We start from the raw sequence: 24,075 nt of genomic DNA, 5'->3' as shown, positions 1-24,075 counted from the left end.
CACGGCAAGCCGAGGGCTGCCTTTCCTGACGGTCATATACTTGACATTCACCATATACACCCCCCACTGGCTGAGTTCAATATGGCTCAACTTTTCCCTGCTACATTCGTGTCAAAATTGCAACTAACCATTTCTTGTGCAGTGTTCCAGGTGGTGTCATACGCACGTGCTTTCACATTCCTGCACAAAACCAGACAGAAGTGTGTGTGCAAATTTTTTGGGATGGTACCTTGTAACATTTTGCAACACACACAGGGTGTCTTATATGTACTGTTTACTTCGATTTCGTTTTTAGATGTTACCTTTTTATCTTCTGCAAGACACACAATGTATGCTATATCTAGTCAGTGTTTGGTTTTTCATATGTTCATTAATTTTCCTCTTTCGCACATTCACTTAATTGTGTGCTTTAGCAACACGTTGTGACACACGTGCTTATAGGGACAATGTTGTAGAGGGCTCCGAGTTAATTCACAGCACGGGGTTCTTGAACGTGTCTACACATTGCGTAGCACACGCACACTGTTTGTCCGTCGCAAGGCGACTGCCATGGCTGACAGTTAACCTGCTCCACATCGGTAGCATAATACTTCAAACAAACACTGAGGTGCCACGACGGGGCTTAGCATGCCTTGTGCCAAAATATTGGAAGATATATATAGGAACTGTAGAGCTATCATAGTCCTCTATAAAGTCAGCATTAAAATTCCAATAAGGAACGACGTCAGGCAAGGAGACACCATCTCGCCAATGCTATTCACCGCCGGTGTACAGGAGGTATTCCGTGGTCTGAATAGAGAACAGTTGGGAATAAGAGTAAATGGAGAGTACCTAAATAACCTGCGATTCGCTGATGACATTGCCTTGCTCAGCCATTCAGGTGATGAACGAGTTAGGCAGAGCAGAACGGTGGGTCTAAAAATTAACATGCAGCAAGCCAAAGTAATGTTCTACAGTCTAGCAAGGGAACAGCAGTTCACAATTGGCAATGACAGCTGATCGTGAGATGGAAAAAAACTAGACGGATAAGAAGGGGGTGGAGCGGATATGGCCGGTTCTCTCAGATCATGAACGGCAGTTTACCAATATTTGTTGGGCAGGGCATGTAATTGGAAGGCAAGATAACCACTGATCCTTAAGGGTAACGGAGTGTATTCCAAGAGATGGAAAGCATAGCAAGGGGGGCGGAACAAAGTTAGGTGGGCGGATGAGAGAAGTTTGCGGGCACACTGTGGACGCAGCTGGCAAAGGACAGGGTTAATTAGAGAGACATGGAAGACGTCTTTGCCCTGTAATAGGTGTAGTCATGCTGATGATGATGAACGAGAATTTTGTCATGTTAAAGTCATTCTGACAGCACAACTTGCCATATTCATGACGCATTCCGTTGTGTGTCAATCTTCTCGGAACTGCTAGGGTTTGCCATTGAGCAGAACTTCCTCACCCGTCGTCGTATTGATATTCATGCATTTTTTTTATTTATTTACAGAAGACTGCTGGCTTTATTGCAAAGCCTTAAGCAGGAGTGGGTGTAAAATACACTTTGACAAAAAGAAAACCTCCCTGAGGTACACGCAACTCAGCACACAATACCGAAAAAATGAACGACGAAAAGAAACAACATTATACAATATTAGACGACGCCTGGCGTCAAAATGAGCACTGGGGAAAAAAAAAAGGAAAATGTTGAATGCTGCAAAATTGTTACGAATTCCTAAGCGACTCCGTAAATGACTCCACAGTAGAAGCCTCTACAATATTCGCTTTGAGGACATTCCATTCCCGTACAGTACGGGGGAAGAAAGAATTCTTGTATGTTTCAGTGCGGCATGAGTATTCCTTCACTTTTAAAGAATGGTAGGATCGTATCGAACGACCCGGGACGAGCTCAATGTACTTGCTGCTGTTAATTCCTAATTTGTTGTGAACAATCATGAACATGTATTTAAGCCTCTCGCGGTATCTCCTGAGCTGCAAAGAATCCAAATTTGCTTTCTCAAGTAGCATGGTAGGGGACGTCTGCCAGCTGTATGAATTATAAATAAATCGCACTGACTTTCTTTGAATATTTTCGAGTGTTTTAATGTTTTCTTTAGTATAAGGGTCCCACACAACAGAAGCGTATTCTAAAACAGGTCAGATAAAAGTTTTGTAAGCTAGTAACCTAATTTCCTGCGTAGAGTACCGGAGAGATCTTCTTAAAAAGCCAAGTTTTTTCATAGCTTTATTTTTAATATTAGAAATGTGTTTGTTCCACCGTAGGTCAGAGCTAATCGTTAATCCCAAGTACTTGTAGCTGTCCACGGTAGACAGGGGATGGTTATTAATAGTATAGGCAAAACTTAATGGCCGCTTGTTCCGCGTAATAGACATTGAAACTGTTTTTTTAGTATTAATACTCATCTGCCACGTTGAGCACCAATCATGAATTTTAGCCAAGGCGTCATTAAGAAGAAGCTGGTCAGCAGGAGTTCGTATTTCATGATATAATACACAATCGTCGGCAAACAGCTTGATTTTGACAGGAATTTCTTTAACAATGTCATTTATAAAAATTAAAAAGAACAATGGCCCAAGTACTGAGCCTTGTGGGATACCGGAGCTTACCAAAGCTGGGCTCGAACATGCATTGCCGATTGATATGGACTGATATCGAGACGATAGATATGCTTGTACCCACGCCAACAGTAGATCGTTTTTAAAGATAGTATTTAGCTTTAGCAAGAACTTTCTGTGTGAGACGCGGTCAAATGCTTTTTCGAAATCTAAAAAAATGACATCAATTTGACACTGATTATCAATGGCTGCGGCAAAATCCTGCATCGTCTCTAGAAGTTGGGTCACTGTAGAGAAGCCTTTGCGAAAACCGTGTTGCCGGTCGTCAATTACGTGATTGGTTTCCAGGAAGGCTGATATATGCCCAAAAAGTATATGTTCAAGTATTTTTGAAGAAGTACACAGTAAAGATATTGGCCTATATGAGCTAAGTAGAGAAGAATTTTCAGTTTTGGGAATAGGAATAATTTTTCCGTGCTTCCAGTCCTCCGGGAGCTCGGCGTTTAACAGAGACTTCTTAAATATGAGCGTTAAGTACTTGGAACACCATTCGGCATATCTCACAAGAATCGTATTTGGTATGTAATCAATTCCCGGCGTCTTTTTTGCGTCACAACTGAGAAGCAGAGAGAAAACACCTTCTTCAGTTACAGAAACATCAGTAATAGGCGGACAAGCTTAGTTAAAATGAGGCTTTCTACCATCATCGTGCGTAAACACAGTACAAAAGAAACGGTTGAAAGACGAAGCAATCTGTGTCGCATCAGTAATCAGTTCGCCGTCAATGACAACGCTGTACACAGGTTTCTTTTTCTTTGATAACTGCCGCCAGAACTTTGCAGGGGACGAAACAAGAAAGTTTTTCATAGATACGCTAAAGTGATACTCTTTTGCTTTTTTGATACTTTGTTTTAAGTTCAAGCGCATATCAGACAGTTTAGCAGCATCAACTGCCGACTGGCTTCGCCGAAGTTTTTTGCGAACTCTCTTAATCTTTCGTCCCATGCAAGTGGGTGATAAACATTTTCTAGTAAGGCAAAATGTTTTACACACTTATAGAGCATTGCTTTCGATGTGTACCATGGTTTAAGATGTGTGCTGAAGTGCGCTTTCTGTTTGCATAACTCACGTAGAAGCTGTGGCAACACGTAGGCCGCTAGTCTTGTCATGTTTGTTTATCATGTTTGTATGTTGCAATTTGTGTACCACACGTGAAGATGTTACTTATTCATGGTATTGCAAGCAGTGCATTTTGCACCTATCTGTTCAAATAAAAACACTTGTGATAAATGCTGCTAAAAAAAGTGCATGCTGAATGGAACCCTGAAATGATTTCGATGGACATATTGTAGTGCAAGAGATGTGATGTCAAGTGCTCTTTGTTGGTATTGTAGTTAAATTTGAAAGGTGTGCTTGCACCCTGTAATTTAGGAATAAATAAGAAAATCCTCCTCACAGTAGGACATAACCAAAGGGGCAACACACCTCACTGCGTGTCCCCTTACTCGATGACGCTAGTAGCCAGACTGGGTAAGTTTAAAGGATGGCCCTTCTGCCCACTCATGTCATCACGGTAGGGGATGCGCTGTGAGGTGTGTTGTGGAAGAAATCTAAGGTTCGACGAAATCTCGTCTGGTCGGGTGAATACACTGGCGAAAATAATGAAGCGCCAACCAAAAGGTGTTGTCAAGATGGAAGGACGTTTCGACTTCCACACGGAAGTCTTGTTCACTGATGGAAAAATTTCGCACACAAAGCTTAAGTACGTTGTGCTAATCGTCGCAGGCATCTAGCGTACGAGGGCGGTAGATTGCCGATGTTACGGTTGAGCGTCTGATCTGTTGTCTGGATAAACAGAGACTCCAGATATTGGCGTGACATCCAGTTTTTCTCACGGCCGATAATTGCCGCTTACTCCCAAGCGATATCATGCTTCGTGTTTTCAACGTGTTCAGTCAGTGCGTTGGAACAAGCCTTCTTTTTCTTGACATCATTCTTGTGCTCATTCAGCCGTCTTTCAAAGTTTCCGCTTTCACCTATGTAGGAGTGATCGCAGTCTGAACAGGGGATTTTATAAATTACTCCGGGAAACTTTTCCTTTTTTAGCTTGTCCTTTACGGACACCAACTCGTGACGAAGCTTGCACGCAGGCACGTGAGCTATATGCACATCGTAGGTGCGAAAAATGCGGGCCAATGACTCGCTCACGCCTGGCACATAGAGTATTGCAGCTCGGGCACGGCAAGGTAGGCGAACGGGCTGAGCTGGTCTCGTTGTCTGCTGTATTACAGCGTTCACGAAGTGCGGTGGGTAGCCACAATTGTTGAGCTCGCGTCGCACTTGGCGTATGTCAGGGGCTTTTTCTTCGGGTTTCGAGCATATTCTTTCCGCACGACGGACGAGGGTAGAAACGACGGAGCGCTTATGGCACGTAGGATGGACTGAATTAAAGTGAAGGTATTGGCCTGTGTGCGTGTCCTTTCTGTACACCTTGAATGATAGGCGGTCATCACGTCGCTCCACCATGACGTCCAGAAAAGGAAGACGGCCAGAAATCTCCTCCTCGACGGTAAACTGGATGGAATCTTCCATGCTGTTCAAATGGTTTGTGAAAGCAGCCAAGGCATTCTTTTTGATTATGCAAAAGCAGTCATCGATGTATGTACCGCAGGAAGACCTTCGGGCGCGGCTCGAACGAAGCCAAAGCGCGGCTTTCCAGTGCTTCCATTGTGAGGTTTGCGGTTGTGACCGAGATAGATGCTCCCATGGCAGTGCCATGAACCTGCTTGTAGACAGTGCCCCGAAAGATGAAGTACGTGTTCTTCAAGCAAAACTGCAGAAGCTTCAACAGGTCCGATGGATCGATGGGTGTCCTAGCACTCAGTCCGTCGTCGTCTCGAAGCGCTGAACGGCATACCTCCACCGCCAGATCCACGGGGACGCTGGTAAACAGTGATCTGACGTCAAATGACACCATTATCTCGTCGCTGTCAATCGTGATTTCGCGTATTTTTTCAGTAAAATCAAAGGAGTTGCGTACGAAAGTCGTTCTCTTGCCAACGAGTGGCGAAAAAACTTTGTGCAAGTAGCCTGAAAGCCGGTACAAGGGAGAGCGGGTAAAATCCACTATTGGTCGCATTGGAACGCCTGGCTCGATGCAGATTACTGGTCACTGGCCAAAGTCAAAAGATGAAAAGACGTTTCGGGAGCACTACGGCTCCCTTGTTCACTATGAAGCAATCGGCGCACGGATTCGTCCTTTTGTAGCACCCAGTAGCGTTTTTAATGATTTAGCATAGATAGGATGTAGAGTTCCGTCGTTCCTGTTTAATGTGTTAGACGATGTCTGTATGATAAGGGACTCAAGATTCTGCCGTGCTGATGTGTTCTTTTCTGTTGTATCTTTGCTTGATCCCAGTTAATCTCGTGGCCGGATTCTTGCACATGCTCGGCGATGGCGTTAGATGCTGCTTTCCGCAAAGATACTTACAACAGAAAAGAACACATCAGCACGGCAGAATCTTGAGTCCCTTATCATACAGACATCGTCTAACACATTAAACAGGAACGACGGAACTCTACATCCTATCTATGCTAAATCATTAAAAACGCTACTGGGTGCTACAAAAGGACGAGTCCGTGCGCCGATTGCTTCATAGTGAACAAGGGAGCCGTAGTGCTCCCGAAACGTCTTTTCATCTTTTGACTTTGGCCAGTGACCAGTAATCTGCATCAACATGATTCCTGACAAGACGGTATGCCGTCAAACCCTCGACTACGCCAGGCTTGTGGATCTTCGGGAGGCCATATAAAGCAGGGACAGATCCATTGTGGCAGAGGAGCGTGAAGTATAACGACCTGTGCTGTGGTGGAACAAACTGGAAGACGTCTGTCTGGAAGACGCCTTTGCAACTCTTGCTCTACCTTGAGTGTAGGGCCCCGCTTGAGTCGCATGTACGTGCCATCATCCTCCAGAAGCTTCGTCATTTTCTCAACGTAGTCGCTGTGGTTTAGGATGACGGTGGCGTTGCCCTTGTCAGCAGGTAGGTTGTGTCTTTTTTATTAATTTTTAAATTACAGGGTTCAAGCACACCTTTAAAATTTCACTGAAATATTAACAATGAGCACTTGACGTCTCTCACACTACAATATGTCCATCGAAATTATTTCAGCCCATGAATGCATATCGAGCAAAAAAATTGCTTCAGTGGGACTTCCTCATTTCAATAAGCATCACAAACATTCGGTGCTTTGTTTCACAGTACACTTTTTATTCACCCACTTAAGCACGCGCGCGCAAACACGCACGCGCACACACACACACACACACACGGCGTAGGAGGGTGCACGAAGACGGTTTTGACTTGCCAGACGAGCTGTTTCGTCGCAAATTTCGACTCGGGAAGGAGACTGCACAGTGGCTGTGCGACCAACTCACTGATGATGAACTGGGAGGTGCGCAGGCGAGTGCGCTGTCAGTGCAGCAACAGGTGTTGTGCACGCTGCGCTTCTTCGGCACCGGCAGCTTGTAGGCACACACAGGAAAAAAAAAATAAAAGTCGGCACTTTGCGGGCTGCGGCTAAGGGCATAGCCACAATGCAGAGTTGCTCACACACAAACGTACACTGACACGAGGGGATGACGCTGCCAACAGTAACCGTGGCTGCTGTGTTGCACAAATGAACACCTTGGCCAGCTACCCTGCGAGGTGGTGTCGATGGGCTCAGTGCTGGCGACGCTGGAGTTGCCGCCGCAACTGACGACGCACCGTGCGCAGGTATGCCAGCCTCTGGAGACGGGTCCTCCGAAAAACCTCGACAATACCGTCGCGCACGGCTCTCCCTCGCAGGTAGGAAAGGCGGCTTGCAGCGCCTTGCGTGTGGACTGCAGCCGGAGGTGGCTCGTCGTCGTCCGGGTCAGCGGCATCCACGTCTCCTTCTTCTGGCAAGGGGTCATTCAAACACAGGTTGTGCAGCGCAGCACATGCTCCGATTATGAAGGCCGCTTGCTCTGGCTCGTATTGTAGCGTCCGGTACCTTTCCAGGCACCGGAAGCGGCTCTTCAGCACGCCGATGGCACGCTCCACAACGGATCGCATGGAGCTATGCGCTGAGATGAATAACCCCTCTGGAGACGCCAGACTGGGATGTCCTGGCACAGGTGTCAAAAGCCAGGGCTCCAAAGGGTAGCCACTGTCCCCTGCATAACAGAAATGGTGTGCAGTTAAGCGTGGCCTCAGTCGTCCTCGATACAATGGCAGCAGATTCATAGCAATGTCCAAAAAACAAAGTGCGAAGACGACCGGTCAACAAGAGGCACAAATACGCACACACAAAGCTCAGAACTTGCGACTGACTATTTTCTGGAAACAGGGACACTTATAAAGGAAGAGGAAACAAGGTACACACGCAAACACACCGTGTGCATTGCGAATAGATTATCGACAGGGCCATGTGTGATTAGTAGGAATGGAAAGCCCTAATGTACCCATGTAAGATTTCGATGTTTCTTTGCTAGACATAATTCAGACGAACCGACACAGTTGTCACCCCTTTGGAGGCGATGTAAGCCTCGATAACCTCTTTCGGTTTTCATTTTTGCCTCACCACGGAATTTGTAACCGAGGTGGGGGTTTCTTATTGCTTACCCAGGAGAATTTCACCACCTCGCAGCAGTCGTTGCTCTATCTCCTGCCGCAACCACGAATAGCGCCACGAAAAGGTCGTGGTCCGATCCTGGGCAGCGGGAGTCAACAGCTATAATTCTCATGTTGGAGTCGCACACCTGCGAGAGAAAGCACACCACAAGCTTAGTTGTGAACTTCCGCCGTCAAGGCCCGAGCTTGCAGCCGAAAATGCAATCAGAAACGGAGAGCGAAGCCTACTCACTATCATTGTGTTGAGGGCATAGAAGCCCTTACGACTCCAAAAGGTGGCCTTGTGTGCAGCATCGCCCCATGGCGCCTTGATGGCGATAAGTGTGCCATCCACACACCCAACGACGCCGGGGATGCTGCCGTGGCGAACGAAGCCCTCCTTCACCGCCGCCTTCTCTTCCGGGCTCGCCAGGAACCGCACCCAACCGTCCCGCGACCCCACTTTGACAATAGCTGCTGACACCCGCCGCACACACTTGCTGACAGTGGGCTGGGATATAGCAACGTTGCCCACGGCGCCTTGAAATCCGCCGGTGCCTAAGAAGCGCAGCGCGCACAACACCTGTCGCTGCACTGACAGCGCACTCGCCCGCGCACTTCCCAGTTCAGCGAGTTGGTCGCACAACCACTGTGCAGTCTCCTTCCTGAGTCGAATTTGGCGACGAAGCAGCTCGTCTGGCAAGTCAAAACCGACTTCGTGCACTCTCCTACGCCGTTGCTCGCGCGGCCAGCCGCGTATGGCAAAATAAACCGCCGCCACTTTGCGTCTCAAACGCGTTGAGACTACATTTCCCAGTCTCAAAAAATCGTCTCAATCTGCCCGCCTAATTAGGTAGCCAACGTCAACACTTCTGGGCCATCTACGACGTCAGTCAGTGACGCTAAAAAGCAAAATGGCCACCGCCCCCGGCCGACCAATAGGAGAGGGGCAAATGAGACACTTTTTGAGACAGTTTCGATTGAGAGCGATCCGTAATCGCGCCTCAGTAAGGGCGCTTAGTCGCCGAAAGTGACTGGTTCTTGTCAGCAATGCGTGCTTGATGTTGGTAGCTTCAGCGACGAATTCGGCTACTGTGGTGAGGGATTGCGGACGACGCCTCCACAGATGTCATTCCAGATACTCCTCATCAAGGCCCGCACCTTCTTCTCTTCAGTAGCCCGAGGGTCAGCGCTGGCACTCAGACGCAGCACGTCTTCGACGAAACTTCTCACGCTCTCGGTGGGAGCCTGGATACGAGCGTGGAGCAGATCTTCTGCAAGCTGTTGCCGTTGCTGGTTTGCAGTTGTGCGTACCAGTTCACTCTTGCATATCTCCCATGATGTTAGCGACGCCTCGCGGTTCTCGAACCAGTAGTTCGCTGTGGGATCTAAGGAGAAATACAGGTTCTGCAGATATTGGTTGGGTGTCCACCCATTATGTCGAGCTACCCGTTCATAGCGCTGGACCCAGTCTTCAACATCATCAAGTCCATCGCCACGGAACGGAGTGACAGATCTTGGGGTGACAGGCACGTAGACGATCCTCGGCGCAATCGCGGGGTCGGTTTGTTGTAACTGCGACGGCATGGTGGCGTTGGTCGTCCTATATGTCTTCGATCCCGCTGGCAAGAGTCCGAATTCCGGCGCTTGGCCTTGCGGCCGTCGGCTAGCGCGAGTCACTGTTTCTCCCGAGGGCTCTAGGAAAACCCGACGGCCGGGACTTAGTACCGCGCTCGAATTGCGAGGCGGGGTGTGTGGCATGAGATGCGTGCCCAGCAGCTCCACCAAATGTCACGGCTTGCTTGACGTAGAGGCCGGCGGCGAGCACAGCTGGCGTTAGCCGAAGCACAAGAACTCACGAACCAGAACACAGGTCCGCCAGCAGCAGCGTCGTCTTCGGCACGCGGCAATCGCACTTCAACTTTCTCATCGCTACAATATATAGCAGATTACACCATGAGCTTTCCATGCTGTAGAAGAATGTGCTAACACTCTTTTAACACTACATTGAGAGTGGCGCCGCCACTTCGGAACGGTGGGCGCGCGCGCATTGTTTATTTATGAACGTGCTTGGCAGTGCTACAATAGGGTAGCAAAATCGCTCAGTCACGTGTTTTTTTCATATTTCGCGAGCTTTAAATTCTGGAAAAAGGACCACGTCGAAAATACTTTGCTACAGACCCTTTCCTCACAACGCGATGTGCGCACCAAGAAATGAGAACGTTTCTGGGTATTCTCCTTTCCTCGCGAAGATTTTATTGGGGTTATCAAATGTTCAGAACAAATCTGAAACATCTATCGCAGTAAGTATTTCACTCAGCCACACACCCTCGAAAACATGTCTTACAATAACATGGCACGTTCTTCTGAAAAAGTAGCATCGCTTCCAGCGCAGTACAGACCTGGCCATAGTAAAGACCTGCTCCAGGCGGTAGCAGCTGGATTCGACGTTGATTGGCCAAGAGCGCAAGAAGCATGATTGCAGTAGGCCGTTGTGGCGCGTGGTGGATTTGTGAGTTACAAAACTGAGGCTGTGCGCTAGGCCAGAATCTGGACGCCGGTTTAAGAGCGGGAGGCGCAGAGTATAGTATTCTCAATGAACAATGCATGATCGCGGCGAATGAAAACAAACGGCCAGCTGAGATATTTATCTACGGTAGGCACTACTTGATTTAGAATCATTTTAATTTGAACACGGTGTTTGTTCTAACATCACTTTTTGGCCCCGCGTGAACAACGCGAACCGGCTGTGGTTAACCTTAGCGCAGCTTTATTCAAATTTTAAGTGCCCTTCGAATTGACAGTACTTAAAGCCGTCCGTATTTTTCCAGTCGTGAGAACACTATAAGGAAAAATTTTTCTGCAGAACAGTGCCAATTTCCTGGTTATTTGCCCGCTAAATTGGAAGATGTCTTTTGGATATGATACGCCAACAGAAAAAACTGCTTAGAAGTAAGAAAAGAAAAACTCTGCTTGTCTTACATTAATTTGCAGTGATCAATAAATCAGTGCTCGAAGTATGTTCCCTCTTCTATCGCTCACAAGTGTACAGTAAGAGCAGTAACTCATAGTGAACGGAAGTAAGTCAGAAAGTACTACGTTTGGGGGAAAACCCACACATATATCTGGATAGGGCAGGCTGCCTACCGTGTCAGGCGATAGTGCAATCAATCTTTAGAAGCTGCTCGGGAAGAGCGACCTGGATCGCAACAGAAGTCCCACCAATGGCAGCACCTGCCATAGAAGGGCAGTGGAGCAACGCTACACTGATGCACCTGAAATGGTTGGAAGACACCCAGTGATCTATGAATGACCAATTCCGCGTTCATGCACATTAACCGACTATCGCTATCCGAACAACTGCCATCCGTGAACACTGGATCTGAACACCGGAACAGAAAACCGGACTGCTATCGCACCTAACTCACATTTTGCATAACTACGGAAATCGATCATCGTTTGTATTTTTTTCAGCGCTTTCATTTCAATGATCCAGACGACATGGCTGCTCAGATAAACCGGCCTGCATTCCAGCATTTCGTAAGCACGAATTTATATTGTTTTCCTCAGCGCCCTTTGAAAGGAAAAAGCCAACCGGGGTTGTCACTTGCCGGGCAACCTTCATTATGCCTCAAGGGTCGTTGTGATTGCTTCATGAATAACAGTGTGGAAGCCCGTCGTGTGATTGTGAACACAACATACTTCTATACAGGGTGGTTTAGACTTTTTATGCTTTGTCATGGCTTAATAAAATCAGCTGTTAAAAATGCAATTATTAATCCCGCAATTTTCTTTAATTGCGTGAAGCAGAATGAATATTGCTGTGAATGGCATGTTCACTTTATTGCTGGCACATGAGCCATAGATGCAGGCCTTGTATAGACTAAACTTCTTCGCACAGGACTCTGAGCACGCAAGTCGGAATAAATTTGCGCACCTTTTATTTCTAGGACACGAATATATTTTGTGGGGTTGACTTGGGTAGATAAGTACGTTCTCCCCACTCAATGGCGGCTGACACGGTTCATTGCCGCCCGGACCCCACCCCATGATCGCGTATGATACCGAGCGCACGTCATCCACGGCGGACCTTGCCCTGAGAGAACAAAGGAACGATTCATTGGCTCACACAAAAAGGCACTTATTTCTGCAACATCAAAACACGCTAATGAATCGAGGCCGTCCGAAACACCAGCAAGGTTCCGAGCGAATGTTCACCCACGCTAGGGCAACGGATACTCCGATGGCCGGACGGGACGAGTACGGGAGCCTGTCACCCCGCGGCTTCCTCGCCCCGCCGGGGAAGAGCGGAGCCGCGACGACACGTCCGCTCGCACCGACGATCCCAGCCGATTGCTTGTAAAACACTTATTGCGTCGAGAGCAGGTTGCAGGAGACGCATACTAGATGGCCGCTAGCCCATGGCTGGCGGCGACCTCACTGGCCCGCTAGATTGCCCGTACTTAAAGGTTAGGGTCCGAGCTGACCAGCCGAAGCGCCCCAAGCCCCCTCTCCCGCGCTCGGGCTTCAGCAGTGTCCCGCACAGCGACGCTGGCGCCCTCTCATGCCAGTTAGTGTAACTGAAAAGAGAATGCGTTCCTCTTCGAGGTGAGACTGCCGCTGCAGGTGCCTCGCGGGAAAGCAAATAGAGGGGGCTGCAGAGCACGTCCCCACATCCCCCCAACATTAAATGACCCACGCGCCTGAAAGTACGTGCTATGGAGGAGTCTCCTGGTCTTCATGTCCTTGAGGCACGTCTTGCAGCGGAGGTCACACCGAGAGCGTCCACGCAGACTTCCGCGGCGTTCCGAAGGCGACGTGAAGGTCTCCGCTGGAACGGCACGCATGGCCCGCGGACTACCGCGTCCGCAGTCCCGCGAATAGAAGGCCGGTGGGAAAGCTGCAGGCCAGGATCCTGCAGTAATCGCCAGGGCAGCAGCAGCCGGATGTGACTGCTGACTGGTCTCGCCACAGCTTCCTCGGATGGATGCGGCGAACAGGATACAGGCCGCTCCATCGCAGCAGGCGGCAGCGAGCCGATGTGCACCGGACAGCAAGCCTGGGTGGCTCCACCGGATCTGCAACCGAAACGCTCTCGGAGTGCCTTTAACGTCGGTCACGGGAGGGGAAACGGCTTCCGCAAGAGCCTCGTATTACAATAGCTAACTCGCTAAAACGTGTGGGCGGCTCTGCAAACGCGAAGTTCGAGTGAACAAACCCTATTTTTGATTTCAATGAGATTGCTCAGTTCGTGCGAGGTTACAAAAAACGGGCGGGCAGCAAAGTGCGCCCCCTTTCAACACCACGGTCCGGTGGTCGTGCCTCTCTTTACGTGGTGCAGGCAGCTTCGAAAAGCATTAGGCCTAGCTAACACTCCGACAATGACCGTGAATACAACAAAGACCCGAAACGGGTTATGTGCGCGCAGCCGCGAGGAGACATCAGCTCTGTGGGGTGGTCCTACCCCGCTCACTGCACAAAGCAGGTTCTGAGCGGTCGGCGCTCACCGTACCGGACGATGTCGGAGCGCCCGGTGCCGAGCTGCAATACCAGCGAGCTCGTAGCGGCACCCGGCTTCCGGAGCCGCGACTCCCAGAGTCGAAAAACAGAGAGTAGAGAAAATATATTCAGAAATTCGGACCACCCACGCGGCTTCCGTACTCACTCTCTTCGGGCTCGGCAACTCCGCGAGCGCTAGGCCTCACGCTCCCTCGATGCGGACCAAGTGATTCTCGCGAAGAAACTCCAGGGAAAAAAACGTGCTTAGCATGTCGAAAAGTTCAAAATTGCTGCAGCGCAATACACCCCGCACTCAAGAAAGCATGCCGCAGGTCCTAGCGATCAAAATTCACTCTAGGCCTAGCACTTGTCAAGTCTGGACAAAGAGCGTTCCTCCAACCGAACCGACAGTCGTCCAATATTCCAAGAGCGGGCCCCACGTTGGGTTGCCAGATGTGGGGTTGACTTGGGGAGATAAGTACGTTCTCCCCGCTCAATCACGGCTGACACGGTTCAAAGCCGCCCGGACCCCACCCCGTGATCGCGTACGCTACCGAGCGCACGCCACATACGGTGGGCCTTGCTCTGAAGGAACAAAGGAACGGCACATTGGCTGACACAAACAGGCATTTATTGCTACAGAAACAATAACGCCAGCTAGAAACAAGTTATGCTAATGAATCAAGGTCGTCCAGCTCACCAGCAACGTTCCGAGCGAATGTTCGTCCACGCTAGGGCAAAGGATACTCCGAAGGCCGGACGGGACGAGTACGGGAGCCTGTCTCCCCGCCGCTTCCTCGCCCCGCCGGTGAAGAGCGGAGCCGCGAGAGACACACCCGCTCGCGCCGACGATCCCAGCCGAAGCGCCCTATGCCCCCTTTCCCGCGCGCGGGCTTCAGTAGTCTCCCGCGCAGCGACGCTGGCGCCCTCTCTTGCCAGTTACTGTAACTGACAATAGAATGCGTTCCTCCTCGAGGTGAGACTGCCGCTGCACGGTGCCTCGCGGAAAGCAAACAAAGGGGGCTCCAGGGCAGATCCCCACAGTCTGAGAGCTCTAAATTTGGGTATTGCCTTTATGTGACTCAGAATATGAACTTTTATTACTTTTTTTGCACCCTAATGTATCATGTGTGTTTTGCATTTATTGTGGGTTTGTTTGCGTTCATTACACAATTGCTGTCATTATATTGATCATTATTTGCTGTTTACTTTGCATTTACCATCAGCAATTACGTAGGCACTGCTGTGTGTTTCGCGTCGCAGCTGTATTGTACTGTTGATTATGTCACCGATTTTAGCGTAATTTCCTCTTGTGCGGCTAAAGAAGTTGCTGGTCTCGCTGAGGCCTCATTCTCTTTTTGCAGCTTCCACATAGCAAAAAGAGAATTTAAGTTCAAGCACAAACTGCGAGTCGAGTCCAAAAGCAGTAGACACCTTCCAGGCGTAACAATGACATTGCAAGGACTAACCTCAGAACTGTCATGAGTTTGCCAAGTGGAAAAGCAGCAGTTTTAAGTGCTGACCATTTTCTTAAAATGTTTTGTCAGAAAGAACGGATACGTTCTCCCACAGGTGATTCATGGTTGTGACGACGGTTGTGACATTGGAAGCGTAATGTCATCCCCAGGGATGAGCGTCAAGTGAGTACGGAACCAACAGCTTTATAGTGGTATGCGTCGCAAATAAAATGTCATTGGCAAATTAATGCAAAAAATGTTCCTCAATTAGTACTTGCACTATAGGATTTGCAGCCGTTGCGGAACGTCGAATACACACCATTGTTTCCCCTAATCGAGATTACACTGAACACTCGTTCGAATGAAGAGGAGTGTCCGTGCTAGAGATTTAGTTTCTTGCTCTCATTTTATGAGCCTTTCAAGTCAAGGCAATGCAGGTACAGCGCCTAGAATCATCTCCAATTGGGCTCTTTAGTAATGTTCGGTCGGGCGAGATTGAGCGCCTTAAATTAACATTTTCTTCGCACCATCACTATGTAGTTGTAGGTTTACACGAAGGGTTTTATGGCGAGCTAGTTGGTGCTTCTCGTTCATGATTAAACTGCGCGTAAGAAACAGGGACAAAGACAAGAAACATGTATGCACGATAAACGAATAAAAATGATAAATCTAATAAAAGTGGGAAGTCTGAGCTCTTTGTGTGTACGTTTTTGTTGTCTTTGTCCCTGTTGCTTTCGCGCACTTTACACGAATTTAATATTTATTTCTCCTCGGCCTCCCACTCTCCTCTGCGTCAGTACTTTCTTCGTAGATCGAGGTGGAAGCATCTCTCGACAGCTGTCGCGTGGCTGGCATAGACTTCACGGTTCGCACGGATATGTTCCCTACTGCTGGCGAACTCACCTTCCGCGCCCACAATCTCCTCCTCGCCTATAGGAGCGAGTTTTTCGACGCCATGTTTTTCGGGAACCTTGCTGAGCAGGGCGTAGTCGATGTAACGGGCATCCACCCAGACGGCTTTGCTATCATGCTCATGTGAGGACCAGAATAGATTCCGCCTCTTTCGCCGCTCTATGGCACAGGTTTCTCCTCAGCAGCTGAAATAGCGTAGACGAGCGTCATGCTTTTATGGAAAGGCGGCGCAGCGTTCGGCAACGACGTAAGCGAAAGGCAGGACGCACACACGCCAGTGCAACCGTGCCAAGCGATATTGCAGTCGAAACCAATTCGCGTGTGGGAATAGTTGAAGGTACGCGCGTAGCTTGTCGTTACAAACGTTTGTTTTTGTCTGGAGAGTATCTTGATCGTTTTCAATCTGTTCGCCAGGCGAAATTACCAATCGAGGTGCTGCTTCGGCTTCCTTCTCCACTCCTATTTTCCAGCAAATTAAAGCGTGGCTGTGGCGGGGGACTGTGTCGTCGACTAATTAAATGACACCAGTCGACAGATTTCGTTCTGGCCATCCGTTCTGGCATTATTTTAACGTGATACTCGCCCCCCTCTCCTTACATTGTGCTCGCATCCTCTCCCTTTGGGTGCCCTTAAAGTTATAATAAATGACAATGAATGATGAAACCGAGAAATCTCGCGGCGTACTGATAAAGGGATCGTCTACAGACCGCAACTTCCGGGTCGATACAGCACACTTACCCGACTGCTACTAGTACAAACCCAGGAACGACGCGAATCAGCTTTGCCCCCAGATTCAAATGACAAACCTTCGCTTCGGAGCACGTGGGAAACTACTGATACAGGTGCGTTGAATGACGCAAGTGTGGTCTCTGTTTTCTTTGGAACTTTATCGATCGAGTGCACAGCTAACCTGCGCTAAATTCTGCCTGCACACGTTTGTGACGAGAGTCGAGGACTCTCTGCACAGGCAATGTACGGAGGTCAGCATAAAGGATCGCTTTTTACTCTCTCGACTTTAGGCGGGCTGAGCAAGCACGTGCATGCACCGTTTTGCTCAAGCTTTAATAGAAAATACGGCTCAATGCGCTGAGTTGAATGTCTGAAGTAATTAAGTTTTTATTTTAAAGATATGCATTCAACAGCACTACACATTCTTCTTGATGAAAGTTGGCTTTGGTGCGGTATTTTTGCTGCGTCCACCAGCCTCTGAGGGAGCTTAAATTATGAAATCGAGATAATCTTGGAAATAACGCTAGTCAACTTGATCCTAGATCCTATAGTCGTTTAATTGCTTTCTGTTACCAATGTTAGAAGGGGACACTTGTTAGCTCGTGAAAGTGAAAAGAGATGGAATCTACGTGTCGCACTACTTCCAGAGTTTGGAGCTGCTTTGGCAACATCGCGACTGGCGGCTCCATTTCCATTTATTTCCATCAAAGATGGGGGAGGCGAGGCAAAAAGCTGCGATAGCAGCTTGACAAGTCCTCGTCCCCTACAAAGCAGCAGCAGTACACGCCGACAACCCGACACATCTTTCATCGAAGAAAAACATAATAATACATAATAAAGTATAGAATGTACTACTCGTACATGAAAAACATAATACATAATAAAGTATGGGATGTACTGCTCGTACAAGTTTCTAAGTGGGAGGAAGATTAGATAGTAATATCTAAGAAAAATGTAATGGTAAAAAGGAGCGCACAAATGTAATACAGCAACATAAAGGCGACATTGGTTGATAGTTCATAACAAAGAAAGCATTCACAAATGTATGCATTCATGACAACTGAATTAGGCAAAGCCTAAGTATAAGTAAAAAATATATAGGACACACAAAGGTAACATTACAGGAATAAAGATTTCAGTTCACGTGGCTTAAGATCAAGAATATCAATGTTATCCTTTAGGTATGTGTTTAGTATATTAGGAATTCGATATTTTAGTGTCTGAAATCCATAATTAGTCCGGAAGGAATGCACTTTCCAAAACTCGAGATTGCGTGTGGGGTAGCGTGATGGACCTTTTGTGGCTAATTCGGCAAACCTTATTAAACTATTGCATTTAGCTTTCTTTTGCCTGATAAGCCCAAGGCACAGGTGATAATTGCACATGTTTTCAAAACTTATTATGCCAAGGTTTTGCATTACAGAGTATATATCACAATCGTATTGAGAGCGTGTAATAATTCTAAGAACCCTTCGCTGTAATATACTCAACTTGTTTATGTTAGTTAGGGTAGTAGTACCCCAGACCAGACTACAATATTGTAAATGAGAGACAAACATGGAATTATATAGTAGTAACAAAATATTTTTAGGGAGGAAATCTCTATGTCTGTACAAAATGCCGTTAATCGAGGCGAGCTTACTTGAGATGTAATCGACGTGTCTGACCCAGGACATATGTTCCGTGAAGATCACTCCCAACGTTTTAAATTCACTCACTATTTCTATCTCCGTATTATTTAAACTAAGCGTTAAATTAGGTGGAATCTGTCGTGTCTTAGGACGGAAAACAATCGCTTTTGTTTTAGGAATGCTGATTACCAAGCCATTTTCCTGTGCCCAAGCAGCTACCTTAGCGAGTACAGAGTTGGCTATCATAAACAATTCAGTGCTGTCATCGGAAGAAAAGAATATGCTAGTATCATCGGCGTAAATTACAAACTTAGCTCGATCATCAAGACTGTCAATATCATTTAAGTATAGATTAGACAAAAGGGGGCCAGGAATACTCCCTTGAGGAACTCCAGTGTGAGTGTATTATATGTGAAGGGTGACCATTGACCTCAACAAATTGACAACGATGAGAGAGGTATGATTTAATTAATTCCCATGCATTTTCGCGAATGCCATAAGATTCCAACTTTTCGAGGAGTAAGGTTCTGTTCAGGTAATCAAAAGCTTTAGTGAAATCAATGAAAACACCCAACACAGGTATTTTTGCTTCGATATTATGTAAAATATACTCCTTTTGATCAAGTAGAGCTAATTGGGTAGACCGATGTTTCCGAAACACGTACTGTGCGCTCGACAATGCATCTAATGTATCTAAAAAGGAAACAAGGCGAACCAGAAGAAGTTTTTCTAATCCTTTAGAGAACGCTGGCAGAATTGATATGGGACGGTAATTGCCGAGGTCATTGTGATCTCCTTTTTTATAAATTGGTTTCACTTTCGCGACTTGAAGCTGTTTCGGGAAGGTACCTGTAGTAAAACTCAGATTGAAAATGTGCGTTAGTACAGGTGCTATACAATCAATAACGTATTTTAATGGCCCGATTTGCATACCTTGAGTGTCACGCTGCGTGAATTCTTGAGATTCAAGAATATAGAAGAAATTTCTTCGTCTGAAGTAGGTGGAAGAAATAAGCTGTGTGGGCAAGGAGGGTTATTAGAGAGCTTTGTATGTCTAGATAGCTGAGGGGTTGGGAGGCTAGCGAAGTGATCATTAAATGCGTCGGCTAGGGAAGCCCCATTAACTATTATTCCATTTATCATAAGTTCTTCCACTGGGCTAGTTCTTTGTGAGCGGCACAGAACTTCATTTAGTTTCCTCCATGTTGATTTACTATTATTTTTAACTGCACTTAAAGACTTTTCTAGGTAATGTGCTTTAGCTTTCTTAATATCTTTTTTTAGCTTATTCCGATACTTCTTGAATTCTCTCAGGAGGATGATATCTTTGGTCTGAATGAACCCGTGGAACATGTCGTTCTTTATTTTTATTCTTGCCATTAGATCGCCATTAATCCATGGCTTTCTTATTTTTCTGGATAAATTGATAGTAACAAAAGGAAAACAAGATATATAAATGTCAGTGAACTTTTGAATGAAACAATCATAAGCAGAATTTACATCCGAACTGTTAACCCTTTCAGCCCTGAATTATTTTTATGGCGCGGAAAATTTTTTTTTTTGCCTTAAGTACTCTAATTACCCAACAAAAAGCATGTTACAATCAAATATTACCTTTTGGACTCATTGGTGTTCGAGATTGGATCATGTCCTATATATAGGACATCAGGGCTTGGAGGTTGTCAGAAATCAAAACACAAAGTTGCAATCTGAAGTTTATTTTCAAAGAGAAACAGTTGTTTGGAGCTTTTTCTAGCAAAGGCTTAGGCTATTGCGTATGGAAGGCTCGAAAGCAGTTCTTTGCTGCAGATAAGCAAAGGTGCACATTGCACTTTTGGCACTTCACCTTGGGCTTGCCTTTGCATCCTTCAAGCTTGCATCGCTGCTGCTCTTCCTCTACTGAAGGCCAGTGACCAGTTTGGTCGTACCGAATGTCTTGGATTGGCCTCACTTCAATCAAGTTCGGCCTCTTCAGCGGCTGAAGTGGAGAGGAAAATGGCCGTCCGCGCTTCCGTGGCAACTCGGCAGAGCAAGCTTTTGCCAAGCTCTCTATTACATTCAGAGTGAACTCTAGTAAATCCATTTGATCCTTCATCTTGATTTTTTGGTGCTCGGCATGGCGCCTGTATTCCAACCACGAGTTTGTGACGCACAAATTGAAAAAGTGCGTTATTACACGCAGTGTCCATTTCTTCGATCGAATTGAGGTCCTGTAGAGGGACACCAAAAAATCTGTCTTGTCTACTCCCCCCATGCTTTCTTTGTACTGCTGCACAACTGCTGGGCGTTTCACATTTATGAAAGCCCCGTCTGCTTTGCTCCACCTTGTCACATCGCCTAGATCATCAACGCCAACAAAATTCGATGCCAGGTTTACTGCTCGATTGTCCATCCATCGTGTGATCACAATTTTTCCGTCGCTGCTCACGAGGTAGTCTGATGACCCTCTTCCTTCTTTTTTCAGTTGTTTTTCCGTCTTCAAAGGGCATTTTTCAGCTCTCTTCTGGCGAATAGTGCCAGCAGCATAAATTGTTTTCTCAAGCAGCACACGGAGCACAGGCAGGGAGGTGAAATAGTTATCAAAAAACAAGTTGTGCCCGATGCCATCAGGTATCCTGGATGCTAAATGGAGAACAAAGGCGCCTGTTACTCCGAACGTTTTCTTGATTTCTGAGCTAAGTTCTGTTGTGGAGCCTTGGTAGACGAGAAAATCATAAATTATTCCCGACGCACCACACAACATGAACACTTTGACGCCCCAGGGGTTTGGCTTGCCTTTGATGTATTGCTTGATATCAAGCTTCCCTTTGAACGGAATGATCTGTTCATCAATGCATAGGCGCTCCTCCAAAGGAAGATTATGGCATCTTTCTTAAAATGAATTCAGAAGTGGCCTCACTTTCCACAAGCGGTCATTATTGTTGTGATCTCCATTTACATCTACAATATGAAGACAGTTCCTGAGCTTTTCAAAGCGATTCCTGCACATGTTTACAGATGCCAAAAGTTCTGTTTTCATTGAAGGCTTCCAATACATGCGCAGCCATGGATAGCGCAGAACACCCATTGTCAAACGAAGTGCAATAAGTTTTCTGATTTCTTCTTCATTTGTCAGCACTGATTTTCCATCTTGGAAAACTGAGTATGTGTTGGTCTTGTCGGCTAACTCAATAAACACGCTTTTGGGCACATACTTTGAAAAATACTCGTAAGGCGTGAGAAGAGGATCGCGATAGCTTTCGTTCTCGTCAGCTACCGGCTTGAATTCAGCAGCTGGCTTTTCAAATGGTTTCCTGCACCAGGAGCCTTACTCTCGAGCGCTCTCTTTATCCGGCTCTTCCTCGTCAGACGAGTCAGATAGCTCCTGCTGGTTGTCCCAGTCGCCGTCCACTGCATCGTCTAGCTCACCTGCTTCGTCTACCTCTTCTTCGTCATCGTCGATGTCCGATATATCGCCGCTGCCCAGTGCAGCAAAGATAATATCCGGATCTTCGAGACGTGGCCTTCTTGAGCGAGGCAATCTCCTTGCCGAGTAGAACAACGCAGTAGGTATTGTCGCACCTACATAAAAAACAACGCGAAATTATTGCTCCCGTAAAAGTAAACACCGAACGCCCCGCAGTGAAACCTCACGCTGATCGCTAACCCTTGAGCCCTGGTGTCCTTTATATAGGACACGTCATTCGTGGCCTCTTGTGACCGACATACAGCCCAATGTAGAAGCTGCTCTATGATTTTAGCATCTCGAAGGTCTTAAAAAGAACGTATATAATTCTCAGGGGCAGCATGCAAAATTAGTCGTTGAGTAAACCAATCGCAAAATCTCGCTTACCTTCACTGCCGTCGCCCGCGCCGTCCGCCATTTTCGTCGTCGTCTCCCGTCGTTGCAAACGCCACAACAACATCGGCATTGATGCCCATGTCAACAGCGATGTCCCAAGTTCTGTTTCGGTTCTTGTTTCGGTAGTTTTGGTTGGTTTCTAGCCTCGTGTCGCGTGTTTTGCATTGTGTCCTATATTTAGGACACCAGGGCCGAAAGGGTTAAAAACATCTGACCAGTCAACTCTCATGACATCCCTGCGAAATGCTTCCAGCTGGTTGGGCAAAATCCATTGGAACGTAACTTTACGCTGTGCTAATTTTTCTTTATTATGAGATTTGACACATAGAATAATCGGCAGGTGGTCGCTAATATCGTAAGCTAAGACACCAGATTTAAGCTCATTCGACTGGTAATTAGTTAGAAAAATATCAATTAGTGTAGATGATTGTAACGTGACTCTTGTTGGCAAACTGATCGTATTTCTAATATAATACATTTCTAGCATTAGGTTAAAGTGTTTAACAGGACTAGACGAGTCAAGCTAGTTTATGTTAAAATCTCCTCCGCAAACGAGACTTAGGTCGTTGTCATTTGTGTATGAAAAAAGGGACTCCAGGAAGTTGAAGAATGTGCCAAGGTTGCCTGCTGGTGGGCGATATATCGTAACAAAAAGTTTACGGTGCGAGAGAACAGACAAAACTTCAAAGTCGCTTGAAGAACGTGTATATACAGGTAGTCTTTCATACTTTATATCCTTTCTTATTAACATCATAACACCACCTCCTCGGCCGTACTCTCGATTGAGAGTACAAGAGTCATACTCGGGCAAGCAAAAAGGGTAATCTGCAGTGTCATACCATGTTTCTGTTAACATGAGTACATCAAACTGAACATTTATTTGACTCAAGAGGGATTCTAGAGAAGTGCTCTTATTTCTGGCGGACTGCAAATTTGCATGAAACACCTTGAAAGACGATTTAAAATCAGAACCAGTGAACTTGATTGCCTCATTGGGCAAAATGTAACTGTGACGAGCCATAGTGCATAAGCGAGGAAACTAGAATACATCGCTGATGGGCCTTTTACTCTGTGGCAGATTCTATCATATGCAGGTCATTCAGAGACGATACGCAAAGCGCTATCTCCCTCTTTCCGCCGGACGTAGATTTTAGCATTACGGTGCCAAACAAACTTGAAGTTGTGGTCTTTTGCATATTTTTTTGTTGCCATGAGTAGTTCCCTGCACTGTTTGGTTATGTTTTCTTGAAGATAGATAGCAGTTTCAGCATCACGAAGAACCTTTCGCTTTTAAAACCAGACGTCTCTTGTTTCTTGCCTAGCAAAGCGGACTATGATGCCTGGAATCTTATCGGGTTTCGTCGGGAGGCGGTGAATAGCAAGTAGGTCATCTTTATCAAGTGCTGGTACCTTTAGCGTGTTCGCCACATCGTTTACTTTTTGCAATAAATTTTCTTGGTCCGTTTGTTCGATTCCATGGAATTCGAGATTTAGCTTTCGGTTGCGCCATTCTAGGTCATTTAGTTGTTCTTTCACCGAGTCCAGCCCTGAGTGATCTTGAAGCTCAAGTTTGTGCACTTTCTTTTTCAGCCCTTTAATTTTTTCTTCGTGGCGTGCCGTGTCAGCAAGGACTTTGTCATACTTCTCAGACATTAGTTGAATGGCCTGGTCAATGTTGTCAACAGTGTCCTTTAGACTTAGAAGGACTGAAAGTTTAGCCTGAATGTCTGCAAGTGCGATGGCCAAATTAGCCGTTTCCTCACTACACTTGCCAGCTGCAGTATTCGATGAAACGTCCGATTTAGGCTTTTCTT

The 24,075-nt window shown here is 46.8% G+C and overlaps 1 pseudogene; it reads right to left on the bottom strand.

Moving 5' to 3' along the window:
- Positions 1–7,280: 7,280 nt before the first annotated feature.
- On the bottom strand, positions 7,281–22,003 carry LOC144102763 (uncharacterized; annotated as a pseudogene).
- Between the last annotated feature and the right edge of the window lie 2,072 nt (positions 22,004–24,075).

The sequence above is a fragment of the Amblyomma americanum genome, chromosome 8 (genome assembly GCF_052857255.1).
Source record: "Amblyomma americanum isolate KBUSLIRL-KWMA chromosome 8, ASM5285725v1, whole genome shotgun sequence".
NCBI lineage: Eukaryota > Metazoa > Arthropoda > Arachnida > Ixodida > Ixodidae > Amblyomma > Amblyomma americanum.
This window is presented reverse-complemented; position numbering and strand designations above follow the sequence as displayed.